Source organism: Muntiacus reevesi, chromosome 1 (assembly GCF_963930625.1).
Source record: "Muntiacus reevesi chromosome 1, mMunRee1.1, whole genome shotgun sequence".
In the NCBI taxonomy this organism is placed as follows: Eukaryota; Metazoa; Chordata; class Mammalia; order Artiodactyla; family Cervidae; genus Muntiacus; species Muntiacus reevesi.
In genome coordinates, this window is record NC_089249.1 from 76,555,094 (window position 1) to 76,579,706 (window position 24,613).

A 24,613-nucleotide genomic window follows, 5' to 3' on the forward strand; every position below is an offset into this window, starting at 1 on the left:
TGGACTTCCCGGGTAGCACTAGTGGTAAAGAACCCGCCTGCCAATGCAGGAGACGAGAGACACAGGTTTGATCCCTGGGTTGGTAAGATCCCCTGGAGAAGGAAAGGGCAAACCAATGAAGTATTCTTGCCTGGAGAATCCCATGGACAGAGGAGCCTGGCAGGCTACAGTCCATGGGGTTGCAGAGTCAGACATGACTGAGCACGCACACACATACACTAGTTAACATAGTTAGACCAGAGAAAGAAATGAGGTACAAAAATTTCAAAAGAGAGTTATTTTTATTATTTACAGACTATTTAATTTTTCACTTGAACTCATAGGAAAATTATTGCAGAAGATTACCAAAAAAAACCCTCAGCAAAGCAAGATATAAAATTAAGATAGCAAAATAAATAGATTATTACATGATACTAACAACCAGAATGATGTTATGGAATCACAAAAATAAAATGTTTATGTATAATCATAACAGAAAATAAACAACTATATAGAAAAATTTAAATTCAACAGAAGATCACAAAATAATGCCTGGACAAATAGAAAAACATAGTATGTTCTCCAATAGGAAAATTAAATACTAACTCTTAAAGTTAACCTATAAATTTAATATGACCTTAATAAAAAATACCATTAGGACTTGAAAAAAAATCCAGACAAGCAGGTTCCTTATATGGAAATATGAGAGACAAGAACATTTAAAGATACTCTGAAAAATTAGCATAATTAGGGACTTTCCTGGTGAACCAGTGACCAAGACTGTACTCCCAATGCAGGGAGCCCAAGTTTGATCCCTGGTCAGAGAACTTGATCCCACATGCCTCAACTAAGTGTACATGCTGCAAGTAGAGATCCTGAGTGGCACAACTAAGGCCTGGCACAGCCAAATAAATAAAAATAAATATTTTTTTAAATGAGCATAATTAGGGCACTAGCCCTAACAGGTATTAAAATATATCAGGAAACCACAGTTATTAAAGCAGCATGGCCCTGCTTAGGAAAATCATTCAAGGAGTCTGTTTGGAAGTCAGCCAGAGAGTTTTATAAGATGGCTGCTCTAGTTTACAGATCCTGAACTCGTTGCAACATTTCCAGCCTCCAGCAAACCCCACTTATTTCAAATGGGCCCTTGCAATCCAAATTTACTCTAGCCAATCTATCTTGATAACTGTTTTTTTGTGTACTGACAGACTCCCTCAGTTCATCTCAAGTCCCAAGTCAAGGAGAGATTCTGTCAGCAGCCAAGGACCTCTGTGCAGTCCTGAGTAATGGCCTTTTCCTCCAGCTCAGGGCTTGTCTCTATGCTTGTGCTCCTACGTGTACACTTCTACCACTCCCTAGATTGTCTAACTGTTGAATATATTGTACAGTGTTAAATATGTTGCACCCTTAAAGCTGTCTGTCTATCCTTTCTATCTTTATTTCAAAACTCTGAACATGTGACTAGCATATACTTGAGCTCACTATTGAAAAATTGTAAATGTTAATAAAATAGTATACCCACAAATATATGATAAAGAAATAGTCGGGACCTAACAGAAGCAGAAGAGATTAAAAATAGGTAAAAAACTATACAAAAAAAGTCTTAATGACCCAGATAACCACAAAGGTGTGGTCACTCTCCTAGAGCCAGACATCCTGCAGTGTGAAGTCAAGAGGGCCTTAGGAAGCGCTACAAGGAACAAAGTTTGTGGAGGTGATGGAATTTCAGCTGAGCTAATTCAAATCCTAAGAGATGATGCTGTGAAAGTGCTGCTCAATATGTCAGCAAATCTGGAAAACTCAGCAGTGGCCACTGGACTGCTGAGTTTTCATTTCAACCCCAAAGACAGGCAATGTCAAAGAACATTCAAACTACCATACGACTGTGCTCATTTCCCATGCTAGTAAGGCTATGCTCAAAATCCTTCAAGCTAGACTTCAGCAATATGTGAACTGAAAACTTCATATGTACAAACTGTATTTAGGGACCAGAGATCTAATTGCCAACATTTGTTGGAAAATGGAGAAAGCAAGGGAATTCTAGAAAAAGTCTGCTTCATTGACTATGCTAAAGGCTTTGACTGTGTGGATCACAACAAACTGTGGAAAATTCTTCAAGAGATGGGAATATCAGATCACCTGAGGTGCCTCTGGAGAAACCTGTATGCAGGTCAAGAGGCAAGAGTTACAACCAGACATGAAACAACAGACTGGTTCCAAATTGAAAAAGGTACAACAGGGCTGTATATTGTCACCCTGCTTATTTAACTTTTATGCAGAGTACATCATGCAAAATTCCAGGTTGGATAAATCGCAAGCTTGAATCAAGATTGCCAGAAGAAATATCAAAAACCTCAGATAGACAGATGATGCCACTCTAATGGCAGAAAGTGAAGAGGAACTAAAGAGTCTTTTGATGGGGGTAAAAGAGGACAGTGAGAAAGCTGGCTGAAAACTCAACATTCAAAAAACTAAGATCATGGCATCCAACCTCATTATTTCATGCAAATAGAAGGGGGCAAAGTGAAAGCAGCAGCAGATTTTCTTTTCTTGGGCTCCAAAATCACTTCAGACAGTAACTGCAGCCATGAAATGGAGAGACATTTGCTCCTTGGATGGAAAGCGAAGAAAAACCTAGACAGCATATTAAAAAGCAGAGATGTCATTTTGCCTGACAAAGGTCTGTACAGTCAAAGCTACGGCTTTTCCAGTAGTCATGCGCGGATGTAAGAGTTAAGTGGATTTATGCCGACCATAAGAAAGGCTGAGCACTGAAACTAAAACCAGAAAAAATAGAAGGGATTGCCTTTGGGGAGAAGAACTGGGGCCAGCAAGAGACTGAGACGTTTCAGTACAGTTTTTAAAACCATATACACCGTAGCCCACCAGGCTCCTCTGTCCATGGGACTTTCTAGGCAAGAATACCAGAGAGGGTTGCCACTTCTCAGCCAGGGGATCTTCCCGACCCAGGAATCGAATCTGTGTCTCTTGCGTCACCTGCTGGAAGGCATATTCTTTACCACTGAGCCACCTAGGAAGCCCCTGTATATGTTTTTTTTTTAAAGAAATCATAAAGCAGCACTTGTCCAACTTGAGTGTGCACACAACAGCAGACTCGGACTCAGTAACTCTGGGAGACCTGAGGCTCTGCATTTCCTACAAGCTCCTGGGCAACGCCAAAGTTGCTGGTCTGAGGACCACACTCTGAGTAGCAGGGTTGCAGATGATGTAAAGCCAGGCTGAGACAATTGAAATAAATTATGTGGATAACTGGAAACCGGGGAAGATCTTTAAACAGAGATGAGACAGGATCAGAGGATGCCTTAGGAGGACTGATCAGGGCGGCATCACCTATTGCGAGACCCTGGGGGCACGGGGCCAGACAGGAGACATTGTAAAATCCAGGCAAGAGAGGGGGGCTAGGGCAGGGCAGGGATGGAGTGCAGGGACAACAGGGTGGAGAGACAAGACTGCAGTAGAATCATTGGCAAAGGACAAGGTGTGAGGGGTGATGGCAACAAAGTACCCAGGTGTCCAGGGAGAGGGTGCTGGGCCTTTGGAGACTCAGGGCAAGAAGGGGAGCACAGTCTGGGGACCTGAGTGTAAGCGGCCTACAGGACCACCTGGGTTAGAAGAGGCAGGGATCAGTGAGGAAGTGACCCAAAGGTAGGAACACCCATCACTCACAAACACCACGGATTGTCCTGTGTCAGAAGCACACCCACAGCTGTATGCGATGTGGGTTCCGGCTGTCGGGGTCACACTCAGGCCATTCAGGCAGCCTCTTTCTGCACCCTCTCCACTCTCCAGCTCTATCACTGATGCCAAGAGCACATTTGCAAGGCCACAGCCCAAGACTGACCTGAAGAGCCAGGACAACTCTGGCCCTTCCAGAGAAAGACCCCAGGACAGACCTCATTCTCAAAGAAACATGACCTCCCTCTGGGGCCTGGGTTCAGAGCTTCCCTTCAGAGGCCCCCAAAAGGGTCAGGGTGACGCAGAGCAGCTGGGAAGCTGGGGACACTCCTTCCAGTGACTTCTGTCTCTTCACCTCCACACACACTTATAGAGCAGAGATAAAATGCTAAGTATATTCATGGTCTCAGGATAGTCACTGAAGAATCTGTTTTATACCACTTAAATTTTTTACGTCTTGCTTGTTGAGGGCTTTCTTTTTTAAACTCTGTAATGTGTTTTGCTGTATGTAGAATAAAAAAAAAGAAAAGAGCTCCCTCCTCCAGCTTGTGTCTGATAGCAGGCGCAGGCACAGCGGCGGCAGCCAGACGCTGTGTCTGCTGTTGGGTTGGTGTTTCTCTGAAAGTCGGTGCCGTCAAACTTCCCGCCATGGCTGAGTTAGATCCGTTCGGCGTCCCCGCTGGCAGTCCCGCCCTGGGGAACGGCGTGACCGACGAAGAGGACCCTGCCGCGGCCTTCTTGGCGCAGCAGGAGAGCGAGATTGCGGGCATCGAGAACGACGAGGTCTTCGCCATCCTGTACTGCAGCGCCCCCGGACTCCAGCCTCACGGCAAGCAGCCAGGGGTTCCAGATGCTGTTGATGGAGTAATGAATGGAGAATACTATCAGGAGAGTAATGGGCCGACAGACAGTTATGCAGCTATTTCACAAGTGGATCGATTGCAGTCAGAGCCTGAAAGTATCCGACAATGGAGAGAAGAGCAAGTGGACGCTTGGAAGCCCTTGATGTCAATTCTCGGAAGCAGAAAGCGGAGTGGAAAGAAAAAGCAATAAAGGAGCTGGACGAGTGGTGTGCAAGGCATGACGAGCAGCTCCAGAAGACAAAAGCCTACAACAGGGCAGCAGCAGAAGCCTTTGTAAATGCCATTGAGGAGTCGTCCCCAGGCACTGAGTGGGAACGGGTGGCCCGGCTGTGTGACTTTAACCCCAAGTCCAGCAAGCAGGCCAAAGATGTCTCCCGCATGCGTTCTGCCCTCATCTCCCTCAAACAGGCCCCCCGGTGCACTGAAGAGCCTCCCTGCGGAAACACTACATCTGCAGCATCTTAATCCTACTCAGTGAAACTCTTCACGGTAACTGGATTAATTATGTTGAGTTGGACCAAACCTTTTGTCTTTAGACTTGATCATTGTGATTGAATGTTTCCTTCAACTGTGTTTTCCCTGGCATTCGAGGAGGCGAGGTGGTGGCAGAGGAAGGGAGGGAGGCCTCCCAACGGCAGCCTCAACCTATGCTTTTGTGCATTATTCTGAGAATAAATTTCTGATCCGAGAAATAATTTTTAAAAAAAAGAAAAGAAAAGAAAAACAGCTGCATGGTTCTGCATGAGACAGTTGGAAAACACCTCCATTTGGGGAAGCTGAATAGCCTGAGGGAAACCTCTTTGGTGGGTGAGGAGCCACCAAAAGTGGGCAATGGGAGGTCCTCTGCTCAAGTCACTGAGACAGGCCCCTGTGCCCATGACCATGAGGTGGGAGCCCAGCCCTGGGCTGAATTCTAAAGGACTGAGGATGGGAGAAGTCTGACCCCTGGATACACGGGGCACTGCTTCACCTCTTCCTGCTGATTCTACATGACAGACATTTCCCCTGATGTCCAGCCCATCAGGGGCACCCGGAAGCTAAACCACCATCAACGCCTCCCACCTGTCTAGTTACTTTCCAGTGCAAAAATACTTTCACCTGTGAGAAGCAGATAAGTACTGCCGTGATTACCTTCCCATTTTTCAGATGAGGAAAGTGAGGCTCCAGAGAGGTTAACTGGTGAACCCCAAGGTATGGAAAGTCAGTCCATGGCAGAGCCTGACCTTAGACCAGATCCCCACCCTTTCAGACCACTGGTCTTTCCAGATCCAGGTCCCTCTCGGTGCAGTGAATCTCACACTCCAGATGGGAGATTTCAGACCCTGACGAGCCGCATGACAGGGAGGGAGGCCAGGCCTGTCCCAGGAGAGCCTCTCACCTCCCCCACATCATTTGGCCTCTGGTTCCATGTCAGCGTCCTCTGACGCCCCAGGGCGGCCCTTGTCCAACCACACCCACCTCCCTGTGCATGGTCACAAACAGATCTGCACCCTCAGCCCAGCCCAGACCTGCAAGGGCTGGTGGCCTGAGAAGCCTCAGCTTGTTGGTCTCCCAGAGCCCAAAGACCCTCACTTGTCTGTGAGCTGCAGGCTAGTGGACCTTCCCTCCTTCCTGGGGCAGTGAACCGTCCTGCTAGAGAATCCCAAGGTCCTGCTTTCACGGGGTCTTGTCCCATCTTAGTCTTAACATCCATCCCATCAGTCACACCAAGTACATTACCTTTTAAACCTGGAGAACCACCCCTGGTGCAGAGACTGCTCCCACCCCGGGCTTGTGTCCAGCCCCCATGCATGGCTCGCGTCCAGCCTCAGTTTGTGGTGACTCTCCCCAGGCCATTGGTCAGGCCTCTTTCTTCTGGGCTTCCTTTATCGCAAGATGTTCCTCCTGATTCTTGGCTGGACAGGTTCTCAGCATCTCTCTTCCATCCAGCGGGAGGAAGCCAGACCACAACAGCCAGCACAACCTCCTACCCACCCCAGGGGCTTGGGACGTACCAACCACCCCACAAGGAACAGGAAGTGGGGCTCTGCAGATCCCCACTCACAGCCCCTGAGATCATGCTGACAGATCTCTGAGACTCTCGCATCGGGGGCACAGAGGGGAGGGTAAGGCCCAGCGGGAGCAGGTAAATGGGGGAAACCTCATTTGAGGGGTCACTCCCCATCCCTATGGGCCTAAGAAAGAACCCCATCAGCCTGTAGCCTGCACACCTGCTCTCCCTCCCTGGAGTAAGACCCTTCCCTCCTACCCAATGCCCACTGACACTTCCAGATGCAGCTCAGATGGCACCCTGGGACCCTGCCCTGTCCTGCCCCAGCTGGAATTAGGTGGGGTCTGTGCTGGGCTCCCACAGCACTTCAGCAAGCTGTCAGTCATTTGTGATGTGACCAGGTCACTGGCTGTTGCCCTCCCCCTTCTGATGCAGACCCCCAGCCCCCTGCACGGAGTAGGCAAGGAGACCCCACTCTCCGGCTGGTGCAAGTCCAGGTTGGCACCTGAGAGTGGGGCCCTGTTGACTCACCCTTGTCCCATCCCTCCTGTGAGAATGCTGGGGTGTCACACATGCTCTTAAATAAGACAAGCAGCTTTCAGCTAAGCAGCACATGGCACCCTTGATGGTACCATTTGTCCACTCAGCAAATGTTTACTGAGCACCAGGGCCCCCCGTTCCTGTCCAGTCACCATCTGCTGCAGTCGCTGAGTCCCGAGGTGAGCATCACACGGGCTCCATCCCTCCACAGCTAACCCCACAGCCACCCAGTCCCCTACGGGCGTCCCACCTCTTTAGAACCCAGGCAGTGTCCATCAGGGGTTGGGCCCAAAGACACAGTCCGTGTCCACCATCTTGCTTCCAGTGGAGACACAGCTTATGCGTGTTTCACACTCCGTTATTTGCTCTCAGCAACAATAAAGAAGACAGACGAGAAGAGCAATTTCAATTGTGCAGCAATTCCACTCTAGGAGAATCTACTGTCTTCACAAACTGAAGGCCTGGAGTGAGCATGAGATGGAAGCTGTAAATCCACAGGTTCCCTCAGGCCCCTTGATCCATCTCTCTGCTCCCACCCGCCTTCCTCAAGGGTAGGGCTGTGCCGGGCTGGCTTTTCAGGAGGAGAAGCCCCTGGTCTCCAACATTTGCCAATTCCTCTGGCGTGGGTGCTTCCCTGGTGGCTCAGACGTAAAGAATCTGCCGACATGCAGGAGATCCAGGTTCAATCCCAGGCTGGGGAAGACCCCCAGGAGAAGGGAATGGCAACCCACCCCAGGATTCCTGCCTGGAGAATTCCATGGACAGAGGAGCCTGGCGGGCTACAGTCCATGGGGTCGCAAAGAGTCAGACACCACTGAGTGACTAACACTTTGGGCTTCCTGGGTGTCCTATGACTCAGCACGCACACGCACGGTGTGGATATCCCCTCTGTGGCTCACTTCAAACCACCAGCATGCTGACACTGAGCACCGACTTGGGAGAAAGACGAGCAAAACCAGTTCTCTCTCACAAGCCAGCTCCAGGTGTTTTTAACACATCACTGTCTGAGGAGAATCTAACATTTCAGTTTACAGACACATTTTCTTGTAGCGTTGCCCAGAAACACAGACAACTGTTTATCAGGAGGAAAAGGCAGCCTCTCCCAAGGCAGGAGGACAACTTCCCAAGGGTGGTCCATGGGTCTGCACCGCAGCAGCATCCTAGGGATCCAGGAGTGGTCTTCACTGTATTTTGTGTGTGCTCAGTAGCCTCCGACTCTTTGTGGCCTCATGGACTGTAACCCGCCAGGCTCCTCTGTCCATGGGATTCTCCAGGCAGGGCTACTGAAGTGGGTTGCCAGTTCTTACTCCAGGGGATCTTCTCAACTCAGGGATTGAACCCATATCTCTTGCATCTCCTACATGGGCAGGGAGGATTCTTTACCACCAGAGCCACCTGTGAAGCCCAACTGTATTTTATTTCACTTTAAAACCTAATTCTCCCTTTCAATAACCAAAGTGAAGGCTTCTCACCTTCACCACTCAGCTAGACAGGCCTGGCGAAGGCTCAGTGGGTCCCCCACCTACCTGCACACGAGCCTGTGTATCTTGAGAGCGCAGAACGACTGTCTCTGTGGAAGCCTTCCCCTTCCCCACGCCCCATCCCCGCCGCTCTTTCCAACCCAATCCTCGCCCACACCGCCCATTCCAGTTCCGGTGCTGGGCGGCAGGACTTTGCAGACAGACACACGGACACAGACTGATTGAATTCCTGCTTCTACCACAGGCTGGGTAATCATGGGCAGATTCTCTACGTCCTCCTTCCCTGGCTTGTTGGGAGAACTAAGTAAATATGGTGCAAGAAGCAGTCAGTACAGAGCAGCCCCAACAGGCTTCCCTCCCATCCTCCCAAGGAGGCAGCTTGAGCCATGGTCAGACAATGTTGCCACCCAGTGGCTGATCTCAGAATTGCCCAAAAGGCCCGCAACTGTTCTCTATTTGATGGAAACCTCTTTAAAGAAGGGAAGGGCTGGTGTCTGGTGGAAATCGAGACCCAGTTTCCGAGAGGCTGCCTGGTATCATGGAATGACCTGGGGCACTGGCATCAGATTCAGGTTACAGTTATGCCAGAATCTAGCTGTCTGACCTTCAGCAAGTTATTTAACTTCTTGAGCCTCAGTATCCTTATCTGTAAAATGGGTATAATGATTTCTGTGTCATTAGATAAACACTCAATAAGTGTTTGGTGTCATTCTCCTTTTGAGCCCTCTTCCCAGCCCTGTTTCCCAGAACCTAATAAATATCACCTTCCTGCCTCTACAGTTCCCATGAGTAGTTCCTCCTTGGCCTCATCTTCTCAACTCTGTTTTCAGGGTTCCCCTTACCCCAAGAGGAAAGATCTCAGAGTCCACAGTCATCCCCAGTACTTCACGTCCCAAAGCTCTAAATCTTCACAATATTTCAATAAAAGGGATACTTTTGGTGACACACTCATGTGACAAAATTATGTCAAAGATGTTATATAAAGTAAAATACCACGTTATTTATTTGCAATAAAAGATTCTGCAGTCTGGGGACAGGTATCAAGCCACAGACCCTAGACACCCCCTTCCCATTAACAAGTTCTCTCCCCAACAAGGGGGCTTGCTGGGCACAGACCCTTGATGATCAGGGTGGGATTATTTCTCCCACACTCAGGAACTTTCTGAAACTTCCTGACCCAACCAGAAGCACATTTCTGGCGGGCAGATTGCTATGACCCTGAATTCCAAGGACACACAGTGACCTGCATTGTCAGTGCTGGCCAGTGTCTTGAAGTTATAAATCCTCCCTGGTGGGTCATCTTATTTACTTATTAGGTCTGAATCCCATCTTGTTTTGAGTGCTCTGGACAAATATCTGAACTTATCTGAGCCTGCGCGCTGTCACAGCACTGGGGATGTGTTCCTACTTCAGAACTCTGGGTTAAGTAAGTGCGGCCCTGTGCATATGCCCAGTGAGGCCACAAATTCTTCATAAAAACGCCTATTTTCCAGAATCCATTCTCCAGGAGATGCTGCTTTTATAAATGGTTGGCTCTAATACTAGACAAGGTTTCCAGGAGCGCCCCCTCGTGGCATCATATTTTCCTAATTTTCTTTTTAAAAGGTGGGATAGAAAACAACTGAAGATAGATTCTCACTAATTCCTTCACCAACTCATTTCTGGATTTTAAGTTTCAGTCACTGAAGCTTGTTTGCAATAAAAGAAAAATGTAAATGTGTATCAATAGTGCCCTTGTCCAAATGAAAATAAAAACAAAAAATATTTATTTTAAAATAGTGCATTTCCCTGGTGGCGCAGTGGATAAGAATCCACCTGCCAATGCAGGGGACACAGCTTTGATCCCTGGTCCAGGAAGATTCCACATGCCACCAAGCAACTGAGGCCGTGAGCCACAACCACTGAGCCCACGCTCTAGAGCCCACAAGCCACAATTACTGAGCCTGCGTGCCACAGTTACTGACGCCTGCATGCCTAGAACTCATGCTCCACAGCAAGGGAAGCCCCCTCAATGAGAAGCCTATGCATGGCAACAAAGAGTAGCCCGTGCTCACAATAACTAGAGAAAGCCCATGCAAACGCAGCGAAGGCCTAGCACAGCCAAAAAACTTAAAAATAAATAAAAACTTAAAAAAAAAAGTGCATCTGTCCACACAAATGCTGTAGTCTTCACTCACAGGAAAGAAACACCATTAAATCTGAGCAAAACTTGTAAGTTTTATTATGCAGCCAGAGGACAGGAACAAACATATCACAAAACAGGAAATGCAACTGTTTCACACAACCAGCGGAAAAAATAAGGGGCCTATTGGACAGCTTGGGATCCCACTACAAATTACCACCAACTGAGTGCCTTTAACAACAGACATTTGTTTTCTCACTCTCGGAGGCTAGAAGTTCAAGATAAAGATGCCGTCAGGGTTGTTTGGGGATAAGACTTCTCTTCCTACTTTGTAAATGGAGTAATCAAGTAAATGTTTGCCTTTAGGGTTTTCTTTAAGCCCAAAAGAAAGTGTCAACACCCTTTTATGATAAAATCTGTGGCTACAGTAAGATGATCATTGTTTGCCAGGGGTTAGTGAGGACTGTGGTCTGAACAGGTGGAGCACAGAGGATTTTTAGGACAGTGGAAATATTTAGTGTGATACTGTAAGGGTACATACCGGACATCGCACACTTGTCCAAACCCACAGATGGACAACACCACGAGAACCCAATGTAAACTACGGAATCTGGCTGATTATGATGTGTCCATGTAGCTTCATTCGTTGTAACAAATGTCCAGTCTGGTGGGGGACATTGAAAAGGGGGTGACTGTGCATTGAGGGGGCACAGAGGGTGTACGGGAAATCTCTATACCTTCCACTTTAGTTTTGCCATGAACCTAAACTACTCTTTAAATAATAACAATATTTCTTTTTTAACAAAAAGTGACAAAGCACTATAAAAGATTCAAACAATATAGAAGTGTACATTGCAGAAAGTGACTAAGCAAACCCTGATCAATTCCTCATCTTTGAGTGAGTAGTACAGTTAACCTGGGTATAGTATAGATTGTTCCTATACTCGCATCTATATACACATGTGTATCTATACGTATGTTTTTGCAAAAAATGAGACTATAGAATGCATAGTTTTGTAATGTTTTCCATTGACAAGCATACCTTGGACATCTTCACTTGGTGATACATCTGGTTGTATCACCGGTCCTAACAGTGACATTACTCACTTGTCCTAACAGTGACATTCTTTCCTTCTTTAAACAATTCCCTATTGGTGGCCATTTGGATTGTTTCTTATTACTGAAAAATGCTGCAGTGAATTTAGCTGTGTATATATCACTGTGATCTTTGTTTTTCTAAAGGGTAAATTGATGGGGCAAAGGCTATACACATTATATATTTTAATAAATACGTCATCTTTTTCTCAATTTTTGTATCAAATTAAAACTCGAGAGCATGTGAGTATCAGTTTCCCTAAACCCTCGTCAACCTTCAATATTGTTAAAATTTTTTAACTTTACCAGTCTCTGCAAAAATAGCTCATGGTTTTAATTTTCATTCCTTAAATTTTCATACGTTTTAAAATTCTAGTATTCATTAAATGGCCAGTTGTATTTATTCTTCTGACTCTCCATAGTCTCCCCACACTTTTCTATCTATTGTTAGTCTGAAAAAGTTAAGTGAAGTTGCTCAGTCATGTCCAACTCTTTGCGACCCCATGAACTGTAGCCTACCAGGCTCCTCCGTCCATGGGAATTTCCAGGCAAGAATATTGGAGTGGGTTGCCATTCCCTTTCCAGGAGAGCTTCCCAACCCGGGGATTGAACCCAGATCTCCCGTGTTGTAGGCAGACGCTTTACCATATGAGCCACCAGGGAAGTCCTATTTCCTATTTATTTATAAGAGTTTCTGTGGGAATGAGTTATCTATCTACTTTAAATATAGGAAATATATTTCTCCAACGTGCCCTTTTTCTTTGTTTATTTCCTCTCCCACCCTGCCATCAAGGACTTGAATGGCTAGAAGCCATCTGTGATTTAGGGCAGGGATAGGGTTTTGAGGAAGGACATTGGCCAAGTAGAAGAGTATCGCAGTCTTAAGTACTCCCAGCTCCTTGGTATCTGTGGTGCTCAGTTATGTGAAAAATACTGGGAAGGAAACCCTGAGTGGAATGAAATGCAACACTCTGCAGTGAGTAGGGTAAGGAAGTCTACGGAGGTGAGTCAGTGGGTCTGTTGGCCAGTAGGAAGAGGGACATGCCATGGCTTCAAGAAGAAGTGTTTCTATTGAGGTAACCCAGCCAGGAATACACAGTGCTGACCACATAGCCGCTGGAAGCCTCCGATTACTGTGCAGCTCAGGCCTTAGCAAGTTCTCCCTGAAGGCAGGCCACCCACCCACGGCAGTCCCAGACCTTCCAGACTGCAGCCTTAGGGGCTGCAGATGGTCTACATAGAAAGAAGTTCTAGCAGAAAGAAGCCAGGTCTTTATGCAGAACTGGGAGCTTGTACCAATGGCTGAGACAGATTCACTGAGAGTCATGGAGGAAACCATGGTCCCAAGTCCACAGAATCAAAAGTAACTGTGGCAAGTCCTCCTGGGACCCCAAGGTCATCATAAAGGACCAGACCACACCAAGGTGGCAAGAGTCCTATTTGGCATTTTTTACTTCAAATAAAAAATGAAAAGTAGGCCTATTGTACCTGTTCTCCAGGGAACACCCTCTTCAGTTCAACTCCTGCAATGACAGATCCACCTTTACATTCTGAAGATCTCCCAGGGGCAGGGGGGAGGGCGTAGGGTGGGGGGCGGACAGGATGGGGGTGGCTGTCCCCAACTGTGGCTCTGGTCTTAGTAATTTCTGGAAGGCAGTTCTTCCACAGCATCTTTAGGGAATTTGAAAAGTTGCTGCCAAGGGAGTCTCAGTGATGCTAATCAATTTTCTGGCTATCTCCTTTAGGCCACTGTCTGGTGGCATCATGCCTAAGAAAGGAGCCTCAGCTCTAATGACTTGGAAAATATCAGTAGCCTGTGGGAATTGGTGGTTAATGTGAAATCTGTGTGACACTAGAGGCCTGCATCAAGCCGACCACAGAGCACCTAAATCCAAACCAGTCGGCTGGGTGTGTTCCACAGGTGAGATGTGTTCCATAGCCATGTGTGCGGTATATAATCATGCCTTCCAGGAAATCGCTTTCAAATGTAACTTCCCAAAGATACAGAGATGATGCTGATCAGTACCCACACCTATGCACACCTGCAATATTTCAACATTCCAGAAGAACAAATCAAGAAACTTCGAAATGAAAACAGTCTATGAGGCCATTATCAGGAGCCACTTTAAAGATCCTGACAACAGTTTCATGAAATCTGTACTGCTCACATCATCACTGGGATCATGAGAAATCAGAGGTGCAGAGGGGTTGGGTGACTCACCCGGGGACCCACAGGGGGAGAGGGAAAAGCGGGCAGCTGCCCGGCTGTGAGGGATCAAGATAAGAACCAGCTAGGAAGTGCCCTATAGGTTTCAAAGCACTGCCCATTGTTCATCTCAGTCTGTCTCCAAACTGACCTGAGAGGTGGGGAGCCCCACTCTACAGAGAAAAAAGCCAGCTCAGAGAGGTGAAGAAGTGAGGACGGAAAAGGTGCCTGATACATAATTGTGGCCGCTGGATTTGCTGTTGACATGGGGTCTTCTCTCCATCCTCCATCCTTACATCCACGGATCGAAATATTCCCTCCAGAGCAGGGCATTTCTCCCTGTATGAACCACAGCCCCAGAAAAGCCCCTGCCAGGGAAATCTGCCTTCACCTCTTAGAGTCTGTCTCAAGGGGTAGGGCAGAAGTTCCCCCACTTTGATGCTGTTTCACCTCAGAAATTTCTCATTTGTATCAAGAGCTCAGATCTGAAACACAGGCTCTTCAATGGTCGCCCATTCCCAATGGTAACCTGCCCCACTCTTAGCCCAAAATAATTCTCACCCAGCCCAATCTGAGACGTGCACCCCCAGGTTCCCCTACTCTAACCCCTAGCCTAGGCTTCTTCCGCGTCCAGACCTTGCCCCTGATTTCTCACCAGATCGTGGATCTCTCACTCAAAATGAGCTCATTTTGCCCAGGACTTAGTTTTTTACACTTGTGCTGCTGCCCCAGCCATCAACTCACCACGTCTCCCACTTTCTCTGTTCTAAGCCCCCGTGCTCCATCTGACAGTGAAAGGGAAAGACCCCAGGTTTCCACAGCACTACCTGCAACCAACAGGCAAAGCCTAACTCAGAGCATCCTTACGCCCTGCCTCCTGGCAGCGCCTGGGCCCCAGTGCCACCTGGCGGCTCAAGATCAAACTGCCGCTTCTGATTTCCAGAAGGGAGGCCTTCCAACATGTCAACACTGTATTATACAAAAAACACTACTGTTGTTTAGTCGCTCTGTTGTGTCTGACTCTTTGCAACCCACAGTCTGCAGCATGCTAGGTTTCCCTGTCCTTCACCATCTCCTGGAGCTGGCTCAAACTCATGTCCATTAAGTCAGTGATGCCATCCAACCATCTCATCTTCTGTTGTCCCCTTTTCCTCCTGCCTTCAACCTTTCCCAGCATCAGGGTCTTTTCCAATGAGTCTGCTGTTCACATCAGGTCGCCAAAGTATTGGAGCTTCGGCTTCAGCAACAGTCCCTCCAATGAATATTCAGGATTGATTTCCTTTGAAAGAGAAAATGAAAGTATCCAGTCGTGTCCAACTCTTTGTGACCCCATGGACTCCAGCCCACCAGGCTCCTCTGTTCATGGAATTCTCCAGGCAAGAATACTGGAGTGGGTTGCCATTTCCTTCTCCAGGGGATATTCCCTTGAGATTGAACCCAGGTCTCCCGCATTGCAGGCAGACTCTTTACCGCCCGAGCCACCAGGGAAGCCACTGATTTCCTTTAGGATGGACTGGTTTGATCTCCTTGCAGTCCAAGGGACTCTCAAGAGTCTTCTCCAGCACCACAGTGCCTTCTTTATGGTCCGACTTTCACATCCATACATGGAAAAACTGTAGCTTTGACTAGATGGACCTTTGCGGGCAGCACCCTGAACACAAACACAGATAGCAAAGTCATTGTCCTAGAGGAGTCCGTAGTCTAGCAGGGAGGTATAAGCAGAAATCATTTTAGCGCAGGTTGTGTGTGCTGCAATATATTTTCTTTCATCTAGGAGAGGAAAGCAGAACATGTGAAAACTGAAATAAAGCAGGAAACCCTCTTGGAGGTGTGCAGGATGGCCTGCAGGGGGCAGGTGAAGCGCGTGCCACCACCAGGAGAGGGCGGGGAAGAAACGCAGGACTGGGAAGAAATGCAGCTCCCAGGGCTGTGGCCAGAGTCTCTGTGCCTGAGAGAGGTCAAGGCAGGTGTAACCTGGAGGAGACTGGAAGAGACTGGCCCAACGTGCTGTGGCATGCATTCTCCTGAGTCGGCATGGGAGTGTGCCGGGGGTGTTAGAAATGGCCAAAAGCAGTGGTCTTAATGTTAATTTTAAAAGAAAAAAGAAATGAACCTCTCAAGCATAAAAATTTACCAGGAGCATGACAGCATAAGGGGAAAGGACAAAAGGGGAATAAGTGAGCCCATTGTCCACCCAGGTTTTCCCCGACCAAACGGAGCCCTGAGACCAGCAGTCTTTTCCACTTGTGACCTCAGGCTTCCCACAGCCCTTCAGGGAGTGGGTGCTGAATAAAGGTTTGCTGGCTATGAGGATGACTCAGCTTCCACCCGAAACAAACAGGAGAATTCCTGTAACAGGTATCACTGAAGATAAAGGCCTTGGCTTCTGAGCTAATCTTTCCCCAGAAGGAATTCCTGACTCCAGCCAATGTTCAGAGGTGCCTGCCTGCTTTGAACTCTGCTCCTCAGCCTGCCAACCACCCAGTTCCCAGGGGTTCTGACAGCCAAGGCTGCCTCCTCCCACCACCCCTGACCTAACCCCGTGAGCACCTGCTTCACGCCTCCCCAGCAAGGCCAAGACCAGGACCTGTGCAGCGTCTGCCGGCCAAGAGTCTGGTTTACCCCACACCAGAGCATAGGACTTCATCCACGGACTCGGTTAGCATTGGCTGATTGTCACCCAGGCCCCTCAGTCAGGGACCGAACTGAACATTCTGGAGCTCATTCCAGTTTTCCTAGACACCACACCAAGTGATATCGGGGTTCCTCTTCCTCCTCCTGGGAGAGTTTCTGCCCACACTCAATGCTCCATGAGACCATTAGCTCTATCCCTGGGGCAGAGGGCTTACAAATGCCCCATGTCTCCCGAGTCGCTGGCGCGGGGCTGCCTGCACACCCAGAAACCTCTTATAAGTTACTGCCACTTAACCCAGTCTCTTATGGCCCGTGCCCTCCCCATCGAGGCTGCTGTCTCCCCCTGCCCTGTAAGAAGGGAGCAGAGTCCTTCCTCGGGGACACAGCCCCACCCGTGTCAGCAGCAAGTCGCCAAGGCCCCACCACTCCTTCCCACGGGATGGTGAGAGAGCCAGCATCACTGCCTCTTCTCTCCTGCCAACTTCTCTTGGTAAGTATGCCTGATAAGACCCATCCCTTAACCCGGACGAATTTTCAGGAATTCTTCCTCAGATCCAGTATAAATGGTGATAATCACAAAAGACTCACCTTGCAAAATGGCCCAAGACACTGACCAGTGGGAACATAAAAGTCATTTTTAAAGGACAGAGAATGAAAAAAAGAGGGGATTAAAGCACCAAAGCTCTTTCTGCAGACACCTGCCCTGCCCACCACTGCGCTTCCCTCAGTCAGGTAGCTTCCCTGCCTCCCCGCCTCCCCAGCCTCCCACCCCTGCACACTCTTCTGGACTCCACTTTGCAGATTTCATTCTCTTGCCTTGACTTCTTTGAGAAACTGTCCAAGAGTCTGAACAGTAGTCATCCTCCTCTGAAATATAAATTAAACCTTTCCCTATCCTTGCGTGAAGATTGCCTCCTGAAATGCCTGGGCAACCCTGGGCAGTGAAGGGTCTTATTCTAGAATGAAGGGTGGGAGACAGAGAGATGAGCTCTGCCTGTCTTATTCTGGAAGAAAATCCTAAGAACCCTCACAGGAGTGAGGAGCCATGTAAAGAGCAGAGGATAAAATGCTGAGAATACTCTGTCCCTGATGACCAGGTGGATAGATCTGGATTCCAGGTGGTGGGAGCAGGACAAGAAGTAGATCAGCCTTGCGATTGGAAGGGTGGAGAATCCTTAGAAATGGAGCAGGGCCCACGTCATAGAGGGAGGGTAAGGATGAAACTGTATTAAGTGCCTACTGTGTGCAGGGCACCATGCCAGGATCTTATCTACGTTCTCCCTCATAATCCCCATGATTCAGTGATTCTGCTCCTAACTACCTGCATGCACGTGGCTCCAGGGAACACGAGAAAAAACAACTGGTCCCTAGAGAATATCATACTCAGTGAACTAAGTCAGACAGAGAAAGACAAATATTATATGATACCACGTCTATGTGGAATCTAAAAAACCATACCAATGAATCTACATAAAAGACAGAAACAGACTTGCAGACATAGAAAACAAACTTAGGATCACCAAAGGGGAGAGGGATGCAAACTACTACACATAAAATAGATAAGCAACAAGGATTGACTGTACGGAACAGAGAACTGTATTCAGTATCTTGTAATAACCTACATTGGAATATAATCTGGAAAAAAACAGAATTACTTTGCTGTCCATCTGAAACAAACACAGTATTGTAAATCAAGTAGACTTCATTTTTTTAAAAAAGAACAAAAAAGAAAGGAAAAGAGTAAAATAGGAAAAAAGGGGGGGCCTCCTGTGAGGTTGGGTGGAAGAAGTCAGAGAGGACACAATCATGTGCCTTCTCTTGTGTGAACTCCCTCAAACAGGCAAAGTAACCAGCATGCTTGCAGATGCCTACTGAGGAGGTCAGGCTCTGCAAGGAAGTGCTTATCTCTGGAGATGGGGACTTTGTGATTTTTAAGGGACACACGGAGACTCCTGGAGTACAAGGGAGTTCCATCTTGTTACCCTAGAGGCTTACATTGAGTTCTTCTTGATAATAATTCACTATGTTGTATGTTCATTATTGTATACTTTCTGTGTGTTATTTGCTACAATCAAGAAAGGTCTTCAACAAAAGAATATTGTGGATAACTGTTGGGCATTAAATGTTTCCAATATTTGGGGAGGGTTGTTAGGATTCATCACAGATGTGGGTAATGAGGCAGATGGTATGAATATTTCACAGTTCTTGATACACAGACCCTATGTGATCTCACTGCTTAATTTGCATTTCTATGACTACTAGTAAGTTACAGCATGTTCTCAAATGCTTCTTGCTGTTGTTCGGTCGCTCAGTTGTGTCCGACACTTTGCGACCCTATAGACTGCAGCACATCAGGCTTCCCTGTACTTCACCATCTCCCGGAGCTTGCTCAAACTTGTGTCCATTGAGTCAGTGATGCCATCCAACCATTTCATCCTCTGTCATCCCCTTCTCCTCCTGCCTTCAGTCTTTCCCAGCATCAGGGTCTCTTCTAATGAGTTGGCTCTTTGCATCAGATGGCCAAAGTACTGAAGTTTCAGCTTCAACATCAGTCCCTCTAATGAATATTTAGGGTTGATTTCCTTTAGGATTGACTGGTTTGGTCTCCTTGTGGTCCAAGGAGAGTCTTCTCCTTCAAGAGTCTTCTCCAACAGCACAGTTTGAAAGCATCAAATGTTTTTCTGCTGGCTGTATTTTTTATTTTGTGAATGATTTGTGCATATCTTCCCATGCTACCCTTTGGGGAAATCCAGTCACATTTGGGATACTGAATCTTTGGCATTTTGAGAGCAGAAATGCCCATGGAGAGGAAGATACCTAAAGGGGGGCGGGGGGACAGGGGTAACCAGAGAGGGCAGCTGGTGTCCCTTCCCCGGGCTGCAGGCGCAGAGCTGTGAGAATCCTTTCTGTTTGACTCCAACCATCCTGTGTCCACTGAAGCAGCTCAAGGGACGGCCCTGGGGATGCAGAGTGAGCCAACTTCATACCTGCCCGGGAGGAGTAAGCCCAGAGGGGCTCAGGCAACGTGAAACAAAACAACTGAGACAGAGCTGAATAGAACAGATTCAGTGAAGGAGGGAAGACAATGCACACAGGCCGGGGCGGGGTGGGGGAGGGGAGTGAGCACTTGAACTGGTCCAGGAAGGGGTTTGGACAGGGGCAGCGGGAGTGGGAGAAACTAAATGAGCTGTGAGCACATAGAAAACTGTATGGAATGGGTGAAATATCAGGCATGTTTGAAACTAGTCTGGAGAGACTACAAAGGCACTAAATGCCATGCTCAGAGTTCAACTTTATCTTGTCAGTCGGTATCTCCAAAGTATGTGATGTCAGAATGCCAATTTAGCAGAACAGTTAAGGCTCTTGCTTGATAAGACAGACGGAATGTCAATCCCATGGTCACACATGTTGTGAAATACCAGACTGAAGAATGCAATGTTCCCACTGGAGTAGGAACCATGAATACCTCAGAAGGGGTCAGTCTCTACATTTCCTAAATTTCTCTGATCTCTGCCTTTCTTGAGGAGCATTTCTCAGAACTCCCGTTCCCAGGAGCACACTCAGAATTTCTGATGTAGGTAAGTTGAGTGACAGTGAGCGTAGGAGCCAAGCTGTGTTGTACTCTCTCCACAAGTCCTTGCCTTCTCCTCACCCTATCTACCAGCTATAAAAGCTCATCAACAATGTAATCCTTTTGATAAAAACCTATTTTAGTTTTTTAGGAGCTCTTAAGGCAAACCTTTGTCTTAGCCTACTTAGGCTGCCAGAGGGATACCAGAGGGAAATAAATCCCTGGCAGGAATTAGGATTCTGTACTCACTCTGCTAAGGGTCCAGGTTCAATCTCTGGTCAGGGAACTAAAACCCCACAAGCCACTCAGGGGGGAGGGGGGGCAAGCCAGAGACTTGGTGGCTTAGATAACGAGATCCTCATAGATCTGGAGACCAGAATGTCCCAGATGAGTGTGCCAGCTGATTCACTTCCTGGTGAGAGCTCTCTTTTCGGCTTTTGATGGCCACCTTCGTGCTCTGTCCTCACACGGCAGAGTCAGAGGCAACTCTCTGGTTCCTCCTCTTATGAGGGCACTAATCCCAACATGAAAACCCCACCCTTGTGGCTTCATCTAACTCAATTACCTCCCAAATGCCCCATCTCCAAATACCATCAAATTGGGGTTGAGGCTCTAACATATGAATTTGGGGGACACAGTTCAATCCAAACCTGTCTGGCCTCAGCCCTCCTCAATGGTATATTCAACAAGCGGTTAAGGAGCTCCTACTGCATGCCAGTCACTGCTCCAGGTACTCAGGATACATCCATGCATGAGTCCAACAAACCCTCTACCCTCATCATTCCAATAGAAGGAGAAGGATGCGACACAGTAATCATGATAAATAAGGAAATGGTATAGTGTATTAGGGGATAAGGGCTCTGGAGAGTGGTTTCAATTTAATATCAGGAGGTCAGAGCAGGCTTCATCAAAGAGAAGACCTCTGAGAAAAGACTGGGAGGAGGTGATGGAATGGACATCTTAAGGAATAGTTATCCTGGCCCTTGGGGGGACTGTGCCTGGCGTGTTCCAGGAACAGGAGACCAGTGTGGCTGAGGCAAGAGCGGTAAGAGAGTCTGAGGTCAGAGCAGAAACAGGGAGCCAGATCAAGTCCATCTAGACCTGAAATGTCGCAAGGCCCATGCCAGAAGGGGCCTCGAAGATTGCATGATGATGCACCACTTGCTGGTCAGATGAGAAAATGAGGTGGACAGGGTTGACGGGCACTGGAATAGACCCTGGTTCCTGTGCAGTTTCTCAAGCCCGGCTCTTGCTAGTGAGGACCCTGCCGGGGTCCTGTGCAGGGCCCGCCACTCCGTCCAAACGTCCAGGAAAGACCACCCAGGTGGCCACACCCGCAGGTCAGAGGCCGGGTGGCTGCCGCTGCAGCACTGCCCACCAGGGGGCGCCGGCCCAGCGAGCCGCTTCTCCCCTCATCCCTGGAAACTCCCGGTCTCGGCCCTCAGGACTGCCCCGCCTGACTCCGACCCCAGCGCCGGCCCCGCGGTGGTTCCTTCCCCCCAGGCTTGCCCGCTTGGTCTCCTCCTTCTCTCCCTCCGCCTTCCCCTCCCGCTCCTACCTCTGCCCGAGCTGCGGGCTGAGCCCGCCCGGCCTGAAGAAGAGCTCTGGAAAGGGCACGCCGCCCCCGCCCCCCGGGTTTGAGGGGCGGAGGAGTGGGGGACTCGGAGGGGCGGGCGGGGTGGAGTGTGCACAGTCGCCCGTGTCGTCCGCCCTGCTCCCCCGGGGCTGGCCCTTGCTCTTTCCCTGTTGTGTTTGCTGCTGAGGGGTCCCTGGGGGCTCATTTGGAGCCAGGGAACAGGGCAACCTGGGAGCGAGGGCTGAAGAGAGATTCCCAGAGGAGAGGGGGCCTCGGCCCGCCAGAGCCCCTGGGAAAGGAGGCCGCTCTCCCCCTAACCTCACTCGCGGTTTATCCCCTTCCATCAGCCACAGCCCCGGGAGGGAGACTGAGGCACCAGAGAAAGGCTTCCAGGCACCTCCTTTCCTGCCTCTGGTTCCTGGAAGTGTCAGGACCGGACAAGCGGGGGGCGGACTCTGCGCGCACGCCGCTCTGCTCCGGGCCACCAGCAGCCCACGGGGCCGGGGCGGCGGCTGCGGCCCCTTATCAGGCTCTGTGCCCAGGCCGCACCCGCCTGGCACACACAGCCAGCCCGGAGAGACGTCCAGGGAGCCCCCTCCCCACTGCTCCGCAGCCTGGGGGACCGAAGCCAGCGTGGGCTGATGCGGGTCTCCCCCCACCGCCCTCCAGTGCCTCCGTCCGGTCCCCACCCTGACCTGGGGCTGCTCTCTGGGCCTCCGAGGCCTGAACCCCGAACCTGAAGAGGAGAGATCAGCGGGAGTCCCCAGGCACCTCCCCTGAACTTTGGTCTGGCTGAGTAGCTGGCCAGAGGCCAAGAGCAAGGTTCCCTCTCCAAGGGCAGACTTCCTGCTGGCCAGGGGCCGGGGAAATCCCAGGAGCCGAGCTTCCCCTGCCCCACAGGGGCTCCCAGCGGCCAGGCCACGGCAGGGAGCTGCTGGACCCTCCCACAGCAGCGGGAGTGCCAGGCAGGCGGAGAGCTGAGGGCACTCGGGGGGCAGGGCTGGGGCCTGCCAAGGAAGAGAGCCGGGTGAGAGAGGAGAGAGGAGCTGGGGAGACCAGGGAGCAGGGCCAGAAGCCCCGGAAGGAGGGAGAGGGGACACCCTTCACTTCTGGGCATCTAGCCGTATCACTGGCATCCTGTCAGGAGAGAGGGTGAGGGCTGGGGGCACAGTGGAGGGGGGCGGCCAAGAGACACGGAAAGGTGGGTGCCTGCTTTGCCTGTCAGGCCTAGGAGGAGGGGATCTGATCGTGATGGGCTGAGGTGGGGAGGAGACAGCTGGCAAGGCCCACTCTCCCCCACTGGTGGTCCTGTGGGAAGATAGGGGAGGGAGGAAGGAGGTAGTAAGAGTGAGGGGTTTCCACATGGCAGAAAGCCAAGGCCCCGCAGAAGAGAACGCAGCACGCAGAGGGTGGTGCTGGGCATTACAGTGGTTATTCTCGTCCTGTTTCCCTAGAGATCTCATTCGGGCCCCCTCACAACAGCTGTGGTATGTTCCTCCCCCAGCTCCCCCGCTGGGACCAGGCCCAGAATCTTCCCTGCAGTGAGCACCCCACCCCACATTCTGTCTCCCTCCTTTGCAGCTAACTGCCCCTCCTGACCAAACCTGAACTGCCTCCTCCTCCTCCAGGAAGCTCTCCTAGACTGACCTCCCCCATCCCTGGCATTCCAGGGCTCCTCATCCCCATGACAATGACCAGAAACCCTTTTCTGGACTCTGAAAGGTGGCTGCATAAGTGTTCTAAACACTGTGGTTTCCTGGGTGTGCCTCATGTCTCCCATTAGTAACAAGTCCAGGGCAGGAAACTTGACATCAGGTCACAAGCCAGTCCATGTGGAGACGGGGTGGGGGGCCACCAGTGGATTTTCATAGCTCCAAATCCTAATTAAATAGTCTCTCTCTCCATCACAACTTGCCCAAACCTGACCTTATATCTTCCCTTTTGCCTACTTTCTTCTCAAACCCAAACCATCAGCTTCTGGCAACTTCTAGTTCTCGGCCAACTGGTCTACCCCTCTCCTACTCACTGAGGCTGGAAACCTGGAGTCATCTTGATTCCTTCCTCCAACAGCCCAGATACAGGCTCACATCCAGCCCTGCCTTTCCCAGGGCTCCAACCCAGGTCACTTCACCTCATCTCAAGTCAGCAAGCATTCTTGATCACCTGCCAGGGCCTGACTGATGTCAGGTGCGTGTACACAAAAGATGAGTAAGGCAGCAGCCTTGCCCTCAAGGGCGTCACCGCGGTGTTAGTCTCACTGTAATAAGTTCTATAGTGGAAGCCCTGAGAGGTTTGGAGTCGGAGAGTTGCATTTCCACTGGGGACATGAGGAAGGCAGCCTGGACTGTTTCTGTGCTTCCTTCATGGAAAGGACAAAGTTCTGCTCACCAGTGACTGGCTGGAGGATGTTGGACAAGTTACTTCACCTCTGAGACTTTGTTTCCACAGCAACAATATGGGGATGGTAAACCCTTGCCGGATTTGGGAGGATTAGCTGTAATGATAGCCAACATTTATTAGTGTTTGTTAGGTACCAAGCGCTCTCCTAAGTGTTCTATAGGTAACAAGTCATCTTATCCTTACAGCCCCCTGTGAGACAGAGGCCACAGTCATTCCTATTTTCAGATGAAGGAGCTAAGGCTCAAGGATGTTAAGTATATTGCCCAAGTGAGCCCAACTAAAAAGGACTGATGCCAGAATTTGATGCAAGACACTGTTTCATAGTTTGGTCATTCTCACCTGTGCAAGTTTATCTTCAAAATAATTGTAATAATAATTATTTTGTTAATAATAATTAATTGTAAGAATAACTTTTTTTTGAGAGCTCTACTCTGTGCCAGGCTCTATGATGATGACT

At 49.3% G+C, this 24,613-nt stretch overlaps 1 pseudogene; it reads left to right on the forward strand.

Moving 5' to 3' along the window:
* The first annotated feature begins 4,254 nt into the window (after window positions 1-4,254).
* On the forward strand, window positions 4,255-5,006 carry LOC136175107 (clathrin light chain A pseudogene; annotated as a pseudogene).
* The last annotated feature ends 19,607 nt before the right edge of the window (window positions 5,007-24,613 follow it).